The 19170-nt window shown below is 37.1% G+C and overlaps 1 pseudogene; it reads right to left on the reverse strand.

Annotated features, from left to right (window-relative positions):
* Window positions 1-15026, reverse strand: part of LOC131760853 (uncharacterized) — a 41180-nt pseudogene extending 26154 nt beyond the window's left edge.
* Between the last annotated feature and the right edge of the window lie 4144 nt (window positions 15027-19170).

The raw sequence follows: 19170 nt of genomic DNA on the forward strand, positions 1-19170 counted from the left end.
TGGGCAAGAGGTACATGAAGAGACGCTCAACATCACTAATCATCAGAGAAATACAAATCAAAAACCACAATAAGATATCACCTCACACTGCTTAGAAAGGCCATTACCAAAAAATAAACATAACAAATGTTGACAAGGATGTACAGAACAGGGAACCCTCATACACTGTGGGTGGGAATGTAAATTGGTGCAGCCACTGTAGAAAACAGTATGAAGGTTTCTCAAAAAACTAAAAATAGAACGACAATATGACCCAGCAATTCCACTCCTGGGTATATATCTGAAAATAAAACAAAAACACTAATTCAAAATGTTCATAACAGCATTATTTACAATTATCAAGATATGGATGCAAGCTAAGTACCTATCAACAGATAAGTGGATAAAATTGTTGTTGGAATATATATACAATGGAACACTACTCAGCCATAAAAAAGAATGAAATATTGCTATTTGCAGCAATATGGATAGACTTGGAAGACATTATGCTTAGTGAAATGTCAGACAGAGAAGGACAAATACTCTATGTTATTTATCACTTGTATGTGGAATCTAAAAAATACAACAATGTAATGAATAAAACAAAAAAGGAGCAGACTCACAGATATAGAGAACAAGCTAGTGGTTACCAATGTAGAGAGGGAAGGGAAAAGAGGCATTATAGGGATAGGGGACATAAAGGGTTGTTATGAGATTATATGAAATCATATGAGTGAAACTTTAGAAAATTGTAAAGCACTGTAGAATTTAAAGAATCTTTCATTCAGTAAAACAAATAAACAAACAAACAAAACATATATTTTCAGTCTTTTCCTGTCCACATTCTCTTTCTTTTCTTAGGAAAATGCTCATGAAATATTTGTCCATTTTTGTTGTGTCAACCTTCTCAACCTCTCTTAACTCTTCAACTGACTCAAGTCTGGCCTTTGTTCCAGGACTCACGTGAAATGATAACGTCACCAATGACTAACCATATTGCCAGCACAAGGGGCTTACTTCTCCCTCATCTTACTCAGCCCATCAACACTCTTCCCTTCTGAAAACATTTATCTGTTGTGTTGTGGAAACAGATGCAGGCCAACCAAATTAGAACAAGCTATTGATTCACTAGAGCAAGGGAGTCAGCCACTGTCACTTGTGTTTGACAGAGACTCAAAGGTAGACAGAGGGGCAGGCAAGTTTCCTAGTGGAAGAAAGGGATGGTGCAGGTGGCCCTGAGTGGAAGCTGCTGGTGTGGATAAGCTGGAGGCACCTGATAGCAGGGGGGCATCCCATGTAATTACTTAGGAGAGCATATTTGGCTTTCTCTGGTGGGTCCGATGATGGAAGTGGGACAAAAATTAGGGAAGCTGCCAATTATTAATCAAGTCCTAAGCATTTGGTAAAGAAGTTATTGTTTGGCTTCCTCTATTGCTTATAGAGTTAAAAGTCTGACTTATAGCAGACTGCCCTGTTGGGCTGGTTATTACACGTTAGTGGTTGGTTTCCTGGGCAGGTCACTACAGGTTGTGGGTCAGAGTTCTAGCTTTGTATGTGGTCTGGCCAGTTTCCCTTTGTATATTCAGTCTCTCAGTGTCTTCCAGGATCCTGCACCTTCTGATTTCCTTCACCAGCTCCCTTCTCAAGGGTCTTGCTGCCATTCTCCCTCCTCTACCCCCTCTTACCCCACCTTCTTTTCATGGTGAAATACCTTGTGAATGAGTCCTGTGCCCTGGGCTCTGCTCTTTTTCTCTTCACACACACTTTCCTTGTTGATCTTTTATAATCCTGAACCTTTCCATGAAGTTTAATAGGTAGGTTCCCATAACCCTGCATTCTCTGATAGGTTCCAATTTTATTTATACAGCACCAGCTTCTCCCCAGAACTCCTGATCCAGGTGTGTACGTGCCCACTCCGTCTACCCAAATCTCATCTCACCAATTAAACTCCCAAGGTTAGAGAGTCAGTTGTCAAAACTGGGACTCAGAGCCACTTCTTCTGTTTTTTCATCTTCTAGGTTCCATGTGACCTTTGAAATTTTCATTTTATAGAACATGGGTGATTTTGGAAGCAATTTGAGAAGACGAAAGAAAATGCCAAATATTCCACATTTGTCTAGAAGTTATACACAAGTTCATGCTGCTTCTACTTGGTGTATTCTTGGAGACCACACAGCTGCACCTCCTGCTCTAGCCCCTGGCTGCTCTTGGGGTGATATTTCTCATACTGCAGTGGGTAGAGAAGGGGGCTGTAGATGGGAGATAAACGTTGTTTTGAAATTAGGGAAATCATAGTTTTCATTGTATGTCTTTAACCAGGCACACATTTGGAAATGTTTCTTTCTAAAAAAATCTTATTGAAATATAGTTGATTTACAATGTTTTGTTAATTTCTTCTGTGCAGCAAAGTGATTCAGTTTTATACATATATATTCTTTTTCTATTCTTTTCCATTATGGTTTATCACTGGATATTGAATATAGTTCCCTGCACTAAACAGTAGGACCTTGTTGTTAGAAATACTTCTTTGATCGAAATAAAAAAATGATGACATTTTGGAGGGAATCTAATTTACATACAGCCTCAGTCAATTCTAAAAAAATTTTTTAGTAAAAATAAGTCTTTTGAATAATAACACATCTATGTAATGACTGTCACTAAAGGTTACATTTTTAGGGGCTTGGAAAAGAAAGAAGCTCTCAGTTCTTTAACAGCCTGCTTCCCCATCTGGATATCATTTCTCCCTACTCAGATTTTGACTCACCAAGTTCCAGTTGATTACTGAATGCCCAGTGCAAATGTAATGCTGCTGGTAAGCCATTTTTAGATTCTTAAATCACGTGTTTCTCCCTAATTATGCCTTAATTTCACCTGGTTTATACCTCTGAAATATTTATAAAAGAAATCTTGCATGTTATATGTACATGCCTATCAACTCCATTGGACTGTGACCTCGTTGAGGGCTGTTAGGATGTGTTATTCATCTTTGGTGAATTTAAAATTCAGTTTCACAGGCCTACAGTTACTAAATGGTATAGGGACACAAGACTTTATAACTAAAACATTCACGAGTACATTTATGAAATCAGTGTCCTCTCAGCTCTCCTTTGCTCATCATAGTGGAATTGCCCCCCACCCACCAGGTCAGGTGTTTGATTAGTTCTTTTTGATAGGGGAATTGTGCCAATAACCACTAATCAAAACAATTGCAATGAAGTTGATTGCAAGGGAAATAGTCCCATCAAAGGAGTCTGATTAGACTTGGTAAAAGAGGGATAAAGGGAAGGGAAAGGAAAAGCAGAGTGTACAAGCAATCTCCCCAAGAAAGGGGGCAGACCAAAAAGAAGGAAGAGTGGGGCAGTGGTGGAGGTTCTCCCCAGGGTTCTCTCCAGGCAGACAGCGTGAACAAGCAAGGCAGGGAGGTGGTGGTGAGTAAGGACACCTCAGTGTCATAGGTGTAAGGACACCTACAGTATGGAGCTGTAGGCTTAAACTTTCCAGAAGAAATCTCAGCTTTGGATAAGGAGCCTGTTATCAGACCCACCCTCAAATCACTAGGCATTAACTATTCTACGGAAAAGGGCAGAGTCCAAAATTTTGATTAAAAATAATATATGAGCATAAAACAAATATAAGCCTACATATTTTTAACAGAGAAACTTAACATATCTACTAGATATTGGGAAATCTGAGCTCTTATGAACCCAAATAAAAGCAGGGAAAAGATAGCAGATATACTGTTTGAAAGTGACTGGGTTTTTGGTGTGTATGTCCATTCAGGTAGCCCTTACTTTGTGTGCCCATGGTTTGTTGACTGGTGCATATTGTGCTACTCTCAATTGCTCCTTGTCAAAGTACCATTTTCATAAATTAAACTCATGATTCTCATGCAAATGTAAAATGAGTATATGTCACAGATTTAATGAACCCGTTAATAAGAGAACTGGCATGATGGTAGTGCTGATTCAAAAGAACTAGATGGGGTAGAAGCGTTTATAGTAGCTGGAAGAATTCTTAAATAGGATTACTGATTTTAGATAAAAAATAGCTAATGTTCTGTAGGGAAAATCAGCTAACATTCTGAATTTTGGAAATTGTATTTTCCATCAGAAAGGAATCATTTGCATCCCTACTGAACAGAGATTATTTGTATTGCTATCTGACAGAAATCAATGTACAAATTAACATCAACCCCTTCAGAATTACAGCATACCTTTATCAATAGTAAATAACAAGTTAAACAAAGATGCAAAGGTACATGCCTAGAGATTCAGATAATCTGCAGGCAGGCCCGATAATCAAAACCCTAGCATAACTAAGAAAGAACAAGCAAAAGTCCCTTTAGCTTTTTTCAGGCTTTTGGACAATTTTCCTTAACAGCATTTTACAAAGGTTTTTCTCTTCCATATCTTGCTGATATCAAGGAGACTAGAATTGCTGGGAAGGGTATTCTCAGATATATTATCAAGCCGTCCATTGTAAAAAAACCCCAAAAACAAAAAACTAATCTTGAAACTATCCACAGGATTAAAGAAAAACTATACCATGTGAGGGACAATTTTGAGTGAGAGGAGAAACTGCTCTTAGAAACCATAGGATTAGTGAGTTCTTACAGGCTCCCAGGTAGCTACATCATCAGAGAGAAGGAAGCACCGGAAGAGGTATTTTACCCATGTTTGGTCAATACAAGGGAGTGCAGAATTGCTTTTGACACAGTCTAGAGGCTGAGATTGATACCATGCCAGAGATCCGTAAGCATGTTGTGCTTTCTCAAAGGTCTTCTCTGTGAGCTGAGCTGCCTTCGAACTTAGAACATGAATTTTATGGCTTTACCTTGAACAAGATTATGGAAATAGTTTATAAAATAATATCTGCATATAGGCCTCAACTTGGAGAGAGCTCATTACATTCCTGGGCACTGCAGTGCTACCAGATATCGTAAGAAAGAGAGGCAGGACAAGAATACCAAGGGAGGGTTGCTCAGCATAGATGACTGATGTGACCATTGTGATGATTTGACCAACTCCGAAGTTCATTCCCATGTCGCCACTAAAACATTTTTTCCCCGTCATTGCTAATGTCTGAGAGGAAATTTCTTTCCTCTACTCTCTTAGCTTTATTCTTAGGGGCCTGCAAAGTAAACCGACAGAATAATGGAAGAAAAAAACATAAACTTTTTAAATTAATATTTTCTGTGTGAAAGAGTCCAACAGGAAGGAAGTGAAACTCAAAGAAGTAGTTAGACTTGGGGGCTTATATTCCATTTTTAAGAAAGGAAAGGGGGATTGGAGGAAAGTGAGTAGGAAATATATGGGGAAACTGATGGGAGATAAGCGCTATTTTCATAAGGTTTGTTCATGTAAACTCATCTCAGTGCCTGTTCTCCACCTCTGCTGACAAGAGTCACTCTCTTCTTCCTGGTTTGGGAGTGGGGGTCTCGGTCTCAGGGAAAATTCATGCCCTGCTTTTAGGGAGAAAAGGGGAGGGAAGATTTCTTCCTGCATCTGCTGCTTGCTTTCAGCTCAAAACCATATTTATGCCAAAGTGGTTTTTTTTTTTTTTTTTTTTTTTTTTTTTTTTTTTGCGGTATGCGGGCCCCTCACTGCCGCGGCCTCTCCCGTTGCGGAGCACAGGCTCCGGACGCGCAGGCCCAGCGGCCATGGCTCACAGGCCCAGCCGCTCCGCGGCATGCGGGATCCTCCCGGACCAGGGCACGAACCCGTGTGCCCTGCACCGGCAGGCGGACTCTCAACCACTGCGCCACCAGGGAAGCCCCAAAGTGGTATTTTTTGAGGTGGCATTTTTTTTTGCGGTACACGGGCCTCTCACTGTTGTGGCCTCTCCCGTTGTGGAGCACAGGCTCCGGACGCGCAGGCTCAGCAGCCATGGCTCACGGGCCCAGCCGCTCCGCGGCACGTGGGATCTTCCTGGACCGGGGCACAAACCGCGTCCCCTGCGTCGGCAGGCGGACTCTCAACCACTGCGCCACCAGGGAAGCCCCATAAGGTGGCATTTTTTGAGGTGGCATGTCCTCCTGGTCCCCTTCACTAATCTTTCAACTCTTTCAAGTACGTGGAGAAGACTTTTATCCAAAGACTGGAAGGACGGCTTTTGTTCTGTCTTCAGGAAGATTTGTTGAATGTTTATTAGTGAAGTTATTTTATTTTATTCCACCACTTTCCTACAAAGAGGAAAGGTTCCTGGATGTTGTCTTGCTCTTTCTCAATAGGCATTTGGTTGATTCCAAGGAGCTTCCTGTTTCCATTTTAGTCTATAAGTCTGCAAGCCTTTTTCCTTAGCATACTAGATGGTTTGCTTTTCTTAGTGTAAGATGCTCTTGTCCAGAGTGGAGTGCGTTATCTGACCCTTTAAAATGTGCCTTAGAAGTTTGTTTTTTTAAGACCAAGGAGGACAGCTTGGAATATTTCACTGAAAAGTATCATTTAACAAAGTGTATTTGGGGAATCAAACTCAGGAAAAATAATAATGCTCATTACCTAATATTTTTAACATTTTTTGTAGGGAGATATTTTCTTTTTTTAAACAGATTTATTAACATATAATTGATTTGAAATAAACTGCACATATCTGAAGTGTACAATTTGATGCTTTCAAATCTATATATATACCCAGGACACCATCCTCACAATCAAGATAATGAACATATCCATCTCCCCAGAGATTTTTATTGTTCCCTTATAAACTTGCCCTCCCACCCCTCTGCTCTTCCCATCAACTGACCATTAGACATGATGCCATTAGACATCAGGTTAATTTGCATATAGAATTTCATATAAATAGAGTCATACAGTATATATTGTTTTTTGCCTGGTTTCTTCCACTGCATAACTATCATGTAATTAATCCACGTTCTTGCACTTATCTATAGTGTATTTATTTTTATTATTGACTATTCTACTATATGGATTTACCACATTTGTTTATCCTTTCACTTACTGATAAATATTTGTGTTGTTTCCAGGTTAGGCATTATAAATAAAACATTTGCTATCATTAATCTTTTTAACTTTAGCCATCTAATAGGTGTGTAGAAGAATACCATTGTGACTTTTGTTTGCATTTCCCTAATGACTATCATATAGAATAGCTTTTTATGTGCTAAATTGCATTACATATATCTTTGGTAAAGTGTCTATTCAAAATTTTTGGCCACTTTTTCGAAAGGTGGGTTTTAAAATTTGTATTATTATTTTAAAAAATTAAAGTATAATGACACATTATATTAGTTTCAGGTGTACACATAATGATTCAAAATTTGTATATATTGCAAAATGATCATTGCAATAATTCTAGTTAATATCTGTCACCATACATAGTTACAAAATTGTTTTTTCTTGTATTGACAACTTTTAAGATTTACACTCTTAGCAACTTTCAAATATGCTATACAGTATTATTAACTATAGTCTCAGTGCTGTAGTTTACATTCTAATGACTTATTTATTTTATAACTGCAAGTTTGTACCTTTTGATCCCCTTTACCTATTGCATGCATACCACCATCCCTCACCTCTGGCAACCACTAATTTCTTCTCTAAATCTAGAACCTTGTTTTGTTTATTTGCTAGTTTCTGTTTTCCTTAGATTCCATATATAGGTAAGATCATATGGTATTTGTCTTTCTCTATCTGACATATTTTTCTTAGCATAATGCCCTCAAGGTCCATCCATGTTATCTCAAATGTCAAGATTTCTTTCTTTTTTTATGACTGAATAATATTTCATTGTGTATATATACATTTTCTTTATACATTTATTCATCAGTGGACACTTTGTTTCTTTCCATATCTTGGCTATAGTAAATAATGCTGCAATGAACATGGGGGTGCATATATCTTTTCGAGTTATTGTTTTTATTTTCTTTGTCTAAAATCCCAGAAGTGGAATTGCTGGATCACATGGGAGTTCCAGTTTTAATTTTTTGAGTAACCTCATACTGCTTTTCACAGAGGCTATACTAATTTACTTTCCTACCAAGAGTGCAGAGGGGTTCCCTTTATTCCACATTCTTGCCAATGCTTATCGCTTATATTTTTGGTGATGGCCATGCTAACAGGTGTAAAGTGATATCTCCTTGTGGTTTTGATTCCCATTTCCCAGTAATTAGTGATATTGAGCATCTTTTATGTGTTGCCTGTTGGCCATTTGAATACCTTCTTTGGAAAAATGTCTTTTCAGATTCTTTGTTCATTTTTTAATTGGATTATTTGATTTTTCTGCTATTAAGTTGCATGAGTTCCTTACATATTTTAGATATTAACTCCTAATCAAACGTGTGGTTCACAAATATTTTTTCCCATTCCATAGGTTGCCTTTTCATTTTGTTTATTATTTCCTTTGGTGCTCAGAAGCTTTTTAATTTGATATAGACTCGCTTGTTTGTTTTTTATTTTGTTGCTTGTGCTTTAGGTGTCATATCCAAAAAAAAAATCATTGCCAAGATCCATGTGAAGAAGGATTTTTTTTTTTATGTTTTCATCTGGGAGTTTTATGTAAGCCTGGTTTCAGGGTTAGACTTTCAGACTTGACTTACATTCAAGTCTTTAATCTATTTCATGTTAATTTCTGTGTATGGTGGAAGACAGTGGTCTTGTTTTATTCTTTTATGTGTGGTTGTCCAGTTTCCCCAGCACCATTTATTAAAAAGACTCTCCTTTCCCCATTGTATATTCTTGGCTCCTTTGTTACAAATTAATTTACCATATACATGTGGGTTTATTCCTGGTCTCTCTATTTTGTTCCATTAATCAATGTATCTTTTTTTTTATACCAATATATATCATAGTTTTGATTACTATAGCTTTGTGATATAATTTGAAATCAGGGAGCATTTGCCTCCAGCTTTGTTCTTCTATCTCAAGACCGGTTTGGTTATTTGGGGTCTTTTGTGATTCCATACAAATTTTAGAATTTTTTGTTCTATGTATGTGAAAAATACCATTGAAATTTTGATGAGGATTGCACTGAATCTGTAGATTGCTTTGAGTAGTATGGACATATTAACAATATTAATTTTCCCAACCCATGAGCACAAAATATCTTTTTCTTTATTTGTTTCCTCTTCAACATCTTTCATTAATGTCATAGTTTTCAGTGTACAGGTCTCTCACCTCCTTGGTTAATAAAAGCATGGGCATCCTTGTCTTGATCCTGATCTCAAAGGAAAATCTTTCAGCTTTCCACCACTGTGTATGATGTTAGCTGTGGACTTGTTATATAAGCCCTTTATTATGTTGAGGTATGGTCCCTCTATACCCATTTTGTTTAGAGTTTTTATCTTAAATGAATGTTGAATTTTGTCAAATGCTTTTTTTCTGCATCTACTGAGATCGTCATATGATTTTTATCCTTCATTTTGTTAAAGCAGTGTGTCACATTGATTGATTTGTGGATATTGAACAATCCTTGCATCCCTAGAATAAATCCCAGTTGCTCAGGTATATGATTCTTTTAATTACTGTAGAATCTTGTTTGCTAATGTCTTGTTGAGGATTTTTGCATCTATGTTTACTGTTCATCAGGGATTAAATCTTTGGGAAATAAATGGGTGACCCAAAATACATTAGGTTATAAAACATGTTCTTATTAGATTCTTGTATTTATTTTTATTAGTAATTATATGAGCCATTTATTGATTTTTTTTTGCATCCTTTTCTGGTTTTGGTATCAGGGTAATGCTGGCCTCCTAAAATGAGTTTCAAAGTGTTTCCACTTCTAATTTTTGGAAAATTTTGAAAAGGATTAGTATTAATTCTTCTTTGAATGTTTGGTAGAATTTACCAGTGAAGTCATCTGGTTCTGGACTTTTTTGTTGGGAAATTTTTGATCACTAATTCAATCTCCTCTTGGTTTGTTCAAATCTTATTATTGGGTTTTAAGAGTTTTTTATATGTTCTTTATAGATACAAGTTCTTTATCAAATATGTTACTTACAAGTATTTTCTCCAGTCTATGGCTCCTATTTAGATTTTCTTAACTGTGAGAATGCTTCTTTCAAAGAGCAGACATTTTTACAATGATGAAGTCCAGTTTATTGATTTTTTCTTTTATGTATTGTGATTTTAGTGTCATATCAAAGAAATATTTGCCTAACCCAAGGTCACAAAGATTTTCTCCTATGTTCTATTGTAAAAGCTGTATAATTTTAGGTTTTACAACTAGGTCTACAATACATTTTAAGCTAACTTTTGTATAAAGTGTGAGATATGAATGAAAATTTATGTTTTTATTTACACAAGGATCAAATTGCTCCAGGACTATTTGTTGAACAGACAATCTTTTCTCTACTGAGTTGCCTTTGTAGCCCAAAATCAAAACTATTATGTCATGAGTTTTGCCTAAACCCAATCAGATTCCCATCTTGAAAATCCACCTTAAACCATTGGAGTTCAGACCCCTAATCTTGTAAATATGTTCCCACAACTCCTGCTCTGACTACTGCTAAGATTCTGCCAAGGTGGTGTTCTCACTTGCTGATGGAGGTTTAATAAACTTAGCGGTGCTTCATGGAGAGATAACCAACTGACAAATTCCAACCCCGTTTGATAATTTCTTTATTTTAAATTGAAATAATTATTTAAGAATGTGTTTAGATAGGAGATATTATACTTATTTAGAGTTCATTTTGTCAGGTGTGATTTCACAAGGAATTTTTAAATCATAACTTAAGATTTACTGTTGTGAAAAATATTTGACAGTAGCTTTTGTAAAGCACAATTAGTCAAATTTGCACTTAAAATTATAATTCTTTTATTTTAAAATTAGAACTGTTTATCCTTTAATATTTAAGAAGGGCTTCTGACTTTTATTTGTTTATTCATACAAAAATTACTTTTGGGAAACATTAGTTTGTAACACTGTGACAAGAAACTACAGGAACTATAGGACTAAAAACAGTAACATTTCATCACAGCAACTCGTGGCAAACATAATATAAACTACAGCTTAGAGGCCTTGATGGTATAGATTAAATCTTTGGGATAGAAATGAGTGATCCAAAATGCATTAGGTTATAAAACATATTCTTATTAGATTCTTATATTTATTTGTTAGTAATTTTAAATATAAGCCATTTATTGAAGTTTCATGATATTTCTAGCCATGACCATTTTCCAGGAAGTGTTTGTATAAAATACACTTGATTTTATTCTCATATTAAAAATGTGGATACTGACGGCTTCCCTGGTGGTACAGGGGTTAAGAATCTGCTTGCCAATGCAGGGGACATGGGTTCGAGCCCTGATCTGAGAAGATCTCACATGCCATGAAGCAGCTAAGCCTGTGAACCACAACTGCTGAAGCCCGCTCCTAGAGCCAGTGCTCTGCAACAAGAGAAGCCACTGCAACGAGAAGACTGCGCACTGCAAGAAAGAGTAGCTCCCGCTTTCCGCAGCTAGAGAAAGCCCATGATCCCAATGCAACCAACAATAAAATAAATAAAAATAAATAAATTTTTAAAAATGTGGATACTGAGATTTAGAGATCTCTGGTGAGGAGCAGAGCTCCAACGCCTTCCTTGTCTCCTATCCTGTTGGGCTCTGTACCATCTCCTTCTCTAGGTCCACAGAGCCTCAAGTCTATTGACACTGACTTGGTCCTCTCTCCTCAATGTCAGCCTGCCTGTTTTCTTTATTTCTTCTTTGGTCTAATACACTATCCAGATTGTGGCTTGGAGGATTTGCATGCAGGGTTATTTACCACACACAATTAGGAAACCCCTCCCCGTGTGTTCTTCGGTCTCTGGCCATGGCATTGGCAGTAGTCTGGGCTCACTCTCACTTATCACTGAGCCTCTGAGTGGAGTCCTGGTGGCTGAGGCACTGTCACTCATGACAGCACAGCTTTTTCCTTCGATACTTTCATAATCTGAAAATTAAATGCACATCTTTCACTGGTAGATTAGAAATAGAATTTTCTTCTCTACTTTTTGTTTGCAGACTAGGTTTTAAAGCCTCAAGTCACTGTGTGAACTTTATTTTGTCTCTGCCAGCTGTCTGCATCAGCAGCGTGAGGTGACTTTGGTTGCCAGAACTGTCTCATGCTATCCACCCATCAAATGGCTTCAATCCAGGGTCCCAGGAGTGTGCTGGTTTCCCGAGGAATAAAATCCTATCTTCCAATAGAACGCTTACTTCCGGCTACTCACTGGCACATACAGAGTCATACAGAGTTTGTAAACATAGTTTTTCTTCTTACTGCTTGGAGATTAATCCTATAATGCCCTCATTCTTCCAGAACAATAGCTCTCCACATGAGAATTAAACAATTGCTTCTTTAAGCCACATTGAGACACATCTGGCAGGAAATGTTGTACTGAAAATTAGAAGATCTAGTTGGTGGATGGATTTGACATCGCTGAGTCTTTTGTAATATTCTCTGCTTCATTTTGCTGAGAAATGAAAGTTTGCATTAGGTGGTCTAGAGTTGTGAAACACAAATGTGGACATATGGAAAAAATTCTCAAAGCTCTTTTTATTTTTCTTAAAGTGACAATATTGCCTTATGTTTAAATCCATTGAGTAGAATAATATTTATTACTTATTTAAAGGCCTACATATTTTCAGCTTTATAATATCAGGCATGCCTATGGAAAGAAGCCTTTCATCAGAGATGAGAAATAGTATTTAGAATGACAATTGTAATTTTAGCAGTTTAACTGGGACTTTTTTTTTTTTTTTTTGGTTAAAGGACCAAATAGTAAATATTTAGGCTCTGTGGGCCTGCAACTACTGAACGCTGCCACTGTAGTGAAAGCAGCCTTGGACTGTACTTAATGGATGGGTGTGGCAGTGTTTCAATGAAACATTGTTTAGACAGGAACAAAGAAGATTTGGCCCTCATGCCAGTTTGTTGACCCTTACCCTAGAAAAAACTCTGATTTTCACATTCTTTTTTTATATCCCCATGACCCTCCTTTTAAAAATCATCTGTCATCTGTACTGTGGTACAGTGCAATGTTAAGTTGCCAGATTTATATTTGTTGATTGTAAGTATGTCTCCCAAACTACATATTTATATGAAATTCAAATTTATCTGGGCATGGTGTATTTTACCTTGCAACCCTATCCCAGTGACATTTTTCCCACATATTCCACCTTAATTTGGAGCTTGATGTCCTTCCCTAGATCAAAATCTTCTTTGGAAAATGTCTGAAGTTCTTAAAGATCAGCTGAGGGGGAATTTAGGGCCACACTGCCTTTCCTCCAATTGCCTTTGTTGCATGTTAGGAACAATAATGAAGGAAAAGGAACAAAGTTTTTGTCTCAGGCTAAATACAAACACATCTGTACTTGTGCAAGAGAGGTTTGGTGGAGCCATAATTTGCTTTCCATTCCCTGAACATCTGTCCTGGTCACAGGTTACCCATTGTTTCTAGGTAAGTGAATCCTGATGGAGTCAACATGGAGGATGATATTCAGAGAAGAGGGGTCATAAAGGGACACCTATAGATTGTTTTAAATTTTAATGTTTGGTGGCATTATGGTATGATACAGAAGAGAACCTACCTAGTACAGAGTAAATGCTTCCGTGCATACATGTTCATTATCATCCCCTAGTCCTTTAACATCCCAATTATTTCAATTCATTCAATATAAAAAATTCAAAGAAAAATTCTGCCCATATACTCTGTACTTGCTTAATAAATAAGCATCATTGAAGTTAAAATTTAGAAGAATGAGACTATACAAGTCACAAGATCAAGGTATTATTTCATTCTAAATGATGTTGGTATTTGAGTTCAAATTACATTGCACACTGGCTCTGAAAGGGGCAGAACTGTTTTCCAGAAAACGTTGGCAAAGATCTGCTAGACTGTGAGAAGTTGGTTCTCATGTACTCTGGGCTGCGAGAGAACACTGTGTCTTTTTCCATAAACACGGAGGGAAGGTGAACGGGCTCTGGGGACTTCTGACGGGGAAGATAATGAAAGGTGCCTTCATACCTCAGCTGTTCAGCACCATTAACCTTTCCTGTAATTGAAACACACAAAAGGGGGTGGTAAGTGAGAGGCATCCCTCTCGTCTATTACCTGGCAGGTACAATTACATAAGCCTCCAAATAAAGGAGTGACTTTAGATTCCTTTTAAATCATTCTTTACAAAAAAATCAACCAAAGCTTTTTGTTTTTTAACTCTAATGTTATAATCATTTCTTTCTTTTGATTTGTACCTGTGGGTTAAAGCATACTCAGCTTAATAAGGTGGGCATTTGTTATTTAATTAATGTAACTAATAAAGTCCACCATGTAGAAAAGGTTACAACAACAAAAAGAGGTCTTAGGAGACCAATTTACGATTCAAAGTGGTTTTAGACTGACAGGCAAAAACGAGATTTCATTTTCCACATGGAAATGAAAAATACAAATGCAAAATTTTAATCTAGTTCAAGCTGAGGAATAACATCATATTGTAATTACAATACAAGGAAAATGAACCTAATCCTTGGAAGTGTGTGTGTGTGTGTGTGTGTGTGTGTGTGTGTGTGTAGGGAGTTGTTATTAACACTTCTCTCTACGAATTATACATGTACATATAAGAATGTATTTCTGTGATAAGACAAGAACACCTAGAAAAGCATTTTAAAAAGTAGTTATCTTTGCAAAAGAAAAAATCAAGTCATCCAGCTCATGTCACATACGCACAGTATCATCCAGTGGCATTTATATCAAAACTTGCTATTATAAGTTAGATTGTATTTGCTTTTGAATCTACTTGAATTCTGCAGCCATTATTTGAACTAAATTACAAAAATGTTAAATGTTTCTATTATCTAAATCAAGATGAAACAGAAGGAAAGATATTTCAAAGTTTCTGATACAATTTTAAGTGAAAATGGCGAGAAAGTGAAGCTGCCAGATGGCAAATATTTAATTTCTGCTCAATTTTCTTCCATCACAAATACCCTGTGCTAGGCAGAGACTGAGATCTAAAAGGTCTTCATTCTTCACCCTCCTGGATTCACCCGCTTTGCCACATGGCTTTTCAGCTCCTTTTACTGAAGAGGCAGAATCTGTTCTCCTGACCCATGATCCCGAGTTAGGTTATGAGATTTACTTTGGTCAATGGAATGCCAGCTGATGTGACACATGAAGATCAGAACAGACTTGTATTTTTCTGCTGCTTCTCTTAGTTCTGTGCCACCGCTCTGAGAGGTGCCTGGGTTTGTTTGCTGCGCAATGATACACGAGTCGTCATCTCAGATGGGGCCATTTTCCATCAGCAGACAACAGCCTCCCCAAGGCAGGTGAACAGGAGACCAGAATACCTGCCGAGCCGAGAGTATGCTCTTGAGACCCCTGAGCTCAGTAAAGTGGTGTCTGCCACTGTGGTTTCTGGTTGATTCACAGCCTTATTATGGCAGTAAATAATGGATATTGCTGCTTATGTCTTTTAACTCCCATTTTTCAGTTGCATTTCTATTTGGAATAGTGTGGTAAAGTAGATGTCAATGGATTCAATGTTTTTCTAGAATTTCTGTATTCCTTTTTAAAAACAGCTTTGAGATATAATTCACCTACTTAAAGTGTCCAATTCAATTTTTGTTTGTATATTCACAGAGTTGTGCATTCATCTCCACAATCAATTTTATCAATTTTATTGATTAAAAAATTCTGGAAATGTTATCAATTTCCAAAAAAAGAAATCAGGGCTTCCCTGGTGGCACAGTGGTTGAGAGTCCGCCTGCCAATGCAGGGGACAAGGGTTCGTGCCCCGGTCCGGGAAGATCCCACATGCCGTGGAATGGCTGGGCCCGTGAGCCATGGCCAATGAGCCTGCGCGACCGGAGCCTGTGCTCCGCAATGGAGAGGCCACAACAGTGAGAGGCCCACGTCCCGCAAAAAAAAAAAGAAATCTTTCTTTTTCTAGCCTACAAGTCTCCCATCTCCCACAGCCCCAAGCAAACACTCATCTACTTTCTCTCTCTATATGTTTGTCCTTTTTGACATTTCATATCAATGAGCTCATATAATATATGGTTCCTTATGACTGACTAATTTCACTCAGAGTATTTTCAAGATTCCTCTACATTGGAGTACTTCATTCATCAGTACTTCAGCCTAAAAAGATATCACTGGAATTATGGAATAAACTTAATCCTTAAGGGTGTATTTTAAAAATTATCCAGCACTATTACAAGTTATCAGTTTTGTTTTCAATTTAAAAAGACTTTTAATGATAATCATTAAAATGCTTATGGTTGAATTTAGATTCAATTCTTTGCAATACAATAAAATTGGTTATAACACAATAAAGGCCGTATATGAGAAGCCCATAGCTGTTGTCATACTCTGTGCTTTTCCTCTAAGATCAGGAATAAGAGAAAGATGCCCACTCTTGCCACTTTTATTCAACATAGTATTAGAAGTCCTAGTCAGAGTAATTAGGAAAAAAAAAAAGAAATCAGCAGCATCCAGCTGGAAAGGAAGAAGTAAAATTGTCAATATTTGCAGATGACATGATATTATATATAGAAAACTCTAAAGACTCCACCAAAAAAACCTGTTAGAACTAATAAACAACTTTAGTAATGTTGCAGAATACAAAATCAATATACAAAAATTGGCTGCATTTCTATATGCTAGTAATAAAACAATACAACTTACTATTGCATCAAAAGAATAAAATACCTATGAATAAATTTAACCATGGAGGTGAAAGACCTGTACACTGAAAACTATAAGACACAGATGAAAGTAACTGAAGAAGACACAAATAAATGGAAAGATATTCTGTGGCTCATAGATTAGAAGAATTAATATTGTTAAACTGTCCATACTACCAGAAGCAATCTACAGATTCAATTCAATCCCTATCAAAATTTCAACGGCATTTTACACAGAAACAGAGCAAAACAATCCTAAAATGTGTAAGGAACCACAAAAGACCCTGAATAACCAAAGCAATCTTAAGAGAGAACAAAGCTGGAAGCATCATGCTTCCTGATTTTAAATTATATTACAAAACTATGGTATGGTATTGGTATAAAAACAGGCACATTGATGAATGGAGCAGAATAGAGAGCTCAGAAGTAAATGCACACATATACGGTCACTTAATTTATCACAAAGGAGCCAAGAATATACAATGGGGAAAGGACAGCCTCTTCAACAAAAGGTGTTGGCAAAACTGGACAGCCACACACAAAAGAATAAAACTAGACTACTACCTTACACCATACAAAACTTAACTCAAAATGGAATAAAGACTTGAATTTAAGACCTGAAATCATAAAACTCCTAGAAGAAAACATACACGGTAAGCTCCTGGACATTGGTTGTGGCCATGATTTTTTGGATATGACCCCAAAAGCAAAGGCAATAAAAGTAAAAATAAACAAGTGAGACTACATCAAACTAAAAAGCTTTTGCACAGTAAAGGAAACCATCAACAAAATGAAAAGGCAACCAATTGAATGGGAGAAGTATTTGCAAATCATGTATCTGATAATGGGCTAATATCTAATATATATAAAGAACTCGCACAACTCAATAGCAAACAAGCAAACAATCTAATTAAAAATGGGCAAAGGATCTGAATAGACATTTTTCAAAGAACACATACAGTTGACCAATAGGTATAGGAAAAGATGCTCAACATCACTAATCATCAGGGAAACGCAGATCGAAACCACAATGAGATATCACTTCACACGTTTGTATGTTTATCATCAAAAGATAAGAAATAACAAGTGTTGGCAAAGATGTGGAGAGAAGGAGACACTTGTGCACTCTTGGTGGGAATGTAAATTGGTACAGACAGTATGGAAAATAGCATGGAGTTTCCTCAAAAGATCAAAACTGGGACTACCATATGATTCAGCAATTTTACTTCTGTGTATTTATACAAAGAAAATGAAAACACTAACTCCAAAAGATATATGCACCCCCATGTTTATTACAGAATTATTTACAATAGTTAAGACATGGGAACAACTTTAGTGTTCACTGATGGGTGAATGGATTAAAAAATGTGATACACACACTGGAATACTATTGAGCTATTAAGAAAAAGGAAATTTTGCCATTTGCGACAACATGGAGGGACTTCGAGAGTATTATGCTAAGTGAAATAAGTTAGAGAAAGATAATCTATGATCTCACTTGTATGAGTAATCTTAAAAAGAAAAAAAAGCTCATAAATACAGAGAACAGATAGTTGGTTGCCAGACTGGCAGGGTGGGGATGGGGGTGGGAAGTAGGTGACATGAGTGAAGGGGGTTCAAAAGGTACAAATTTCCAGTTATAAAGTAAATAAGCCACGTGGATGTAATGTATAGCATGGTGGATATAGTTATTAATACTGTATTGCATATTTACAAGTTGCTTCAAGTAAATCTTAAAAGTTCTCATCAAAAGAAAAAAGAGGGCTTCCCTGGTGGTGCAGTGGTTGGGAGTCCGCCTGCCGATGCAGGGGGCGCGGGTTCGTGCCCCGGTCTGGGAGGGTCCCACATGCCGCGGAGCGGCTGGGCCCGTGAGCCATGGCCGCTGAGCCTGCGCGTCCGGAGCCTGTGCTCCGCAACGGGAGAGGCTGCAACAGTGAGAGGCCCGCCTAGCACAAAAAAAAAAAAAAAGAAAAGAAAAAAAATCTGTGACTATGTATGGTGATTGATGGTAACCAGACTTACTGTGATGTTCATTTTGCAATACATACAAATGTCAAATCATTGAATTTGTACACTTGAAACTAATATAGTGTCCTATGTCAATTATACCTCAATAGAAAAATTCTTACATCAAGATCAGATGTTGATTTTAAATTAGAAAGGACTTTTAAGGATACACTCAACTCTGCCTCCCTCTTCCTACCCCAAAGAAGTAAAGAAAAATTGTTACCTTTTATGCATTTCATAAAATTAGAAATTTTGTTTAAAGGGTATAACATATCTCAATTTAAAAAGTTTAAAAAAAAAGAATTTTTTCCCCTGGAGACTCATGTAGTTGATTCTGTGAATTTATCCTTCTTTGTGATATGATAGAAGGAAGTTCTAGAATCTCCCTTTTCTCTATATGTATGCACCTCAGCTGCTGCCATCAGTGGACACGTGTGCAAGATGACATTGGAGACTGTGGTGCTTGAATTGGGTGGAATGCTGGACAGCTGACTCTGCACTTCATTTTAATGTTAAGCTTCTCAGATTCTACTTGGGCCAGAATGTCAGGAAAAGTGTGTT

The sequence above is a fragment of the Kogia breviceps genome, chromosome 8 (assembly GCF_026419965.1).
Source record: "Kogia breviceps isolate mKogBre1 chromosome 8, mKogBre1 haplotype 1, whole genome shotgun sequence".
NCBI classification, from domain to species: domain Eukaryota; kingdom Metazoa; phylum Chordata; class Mammalia; order Artiodactyla; family Physeteridae; genus Kogia; species Kogia breviceps.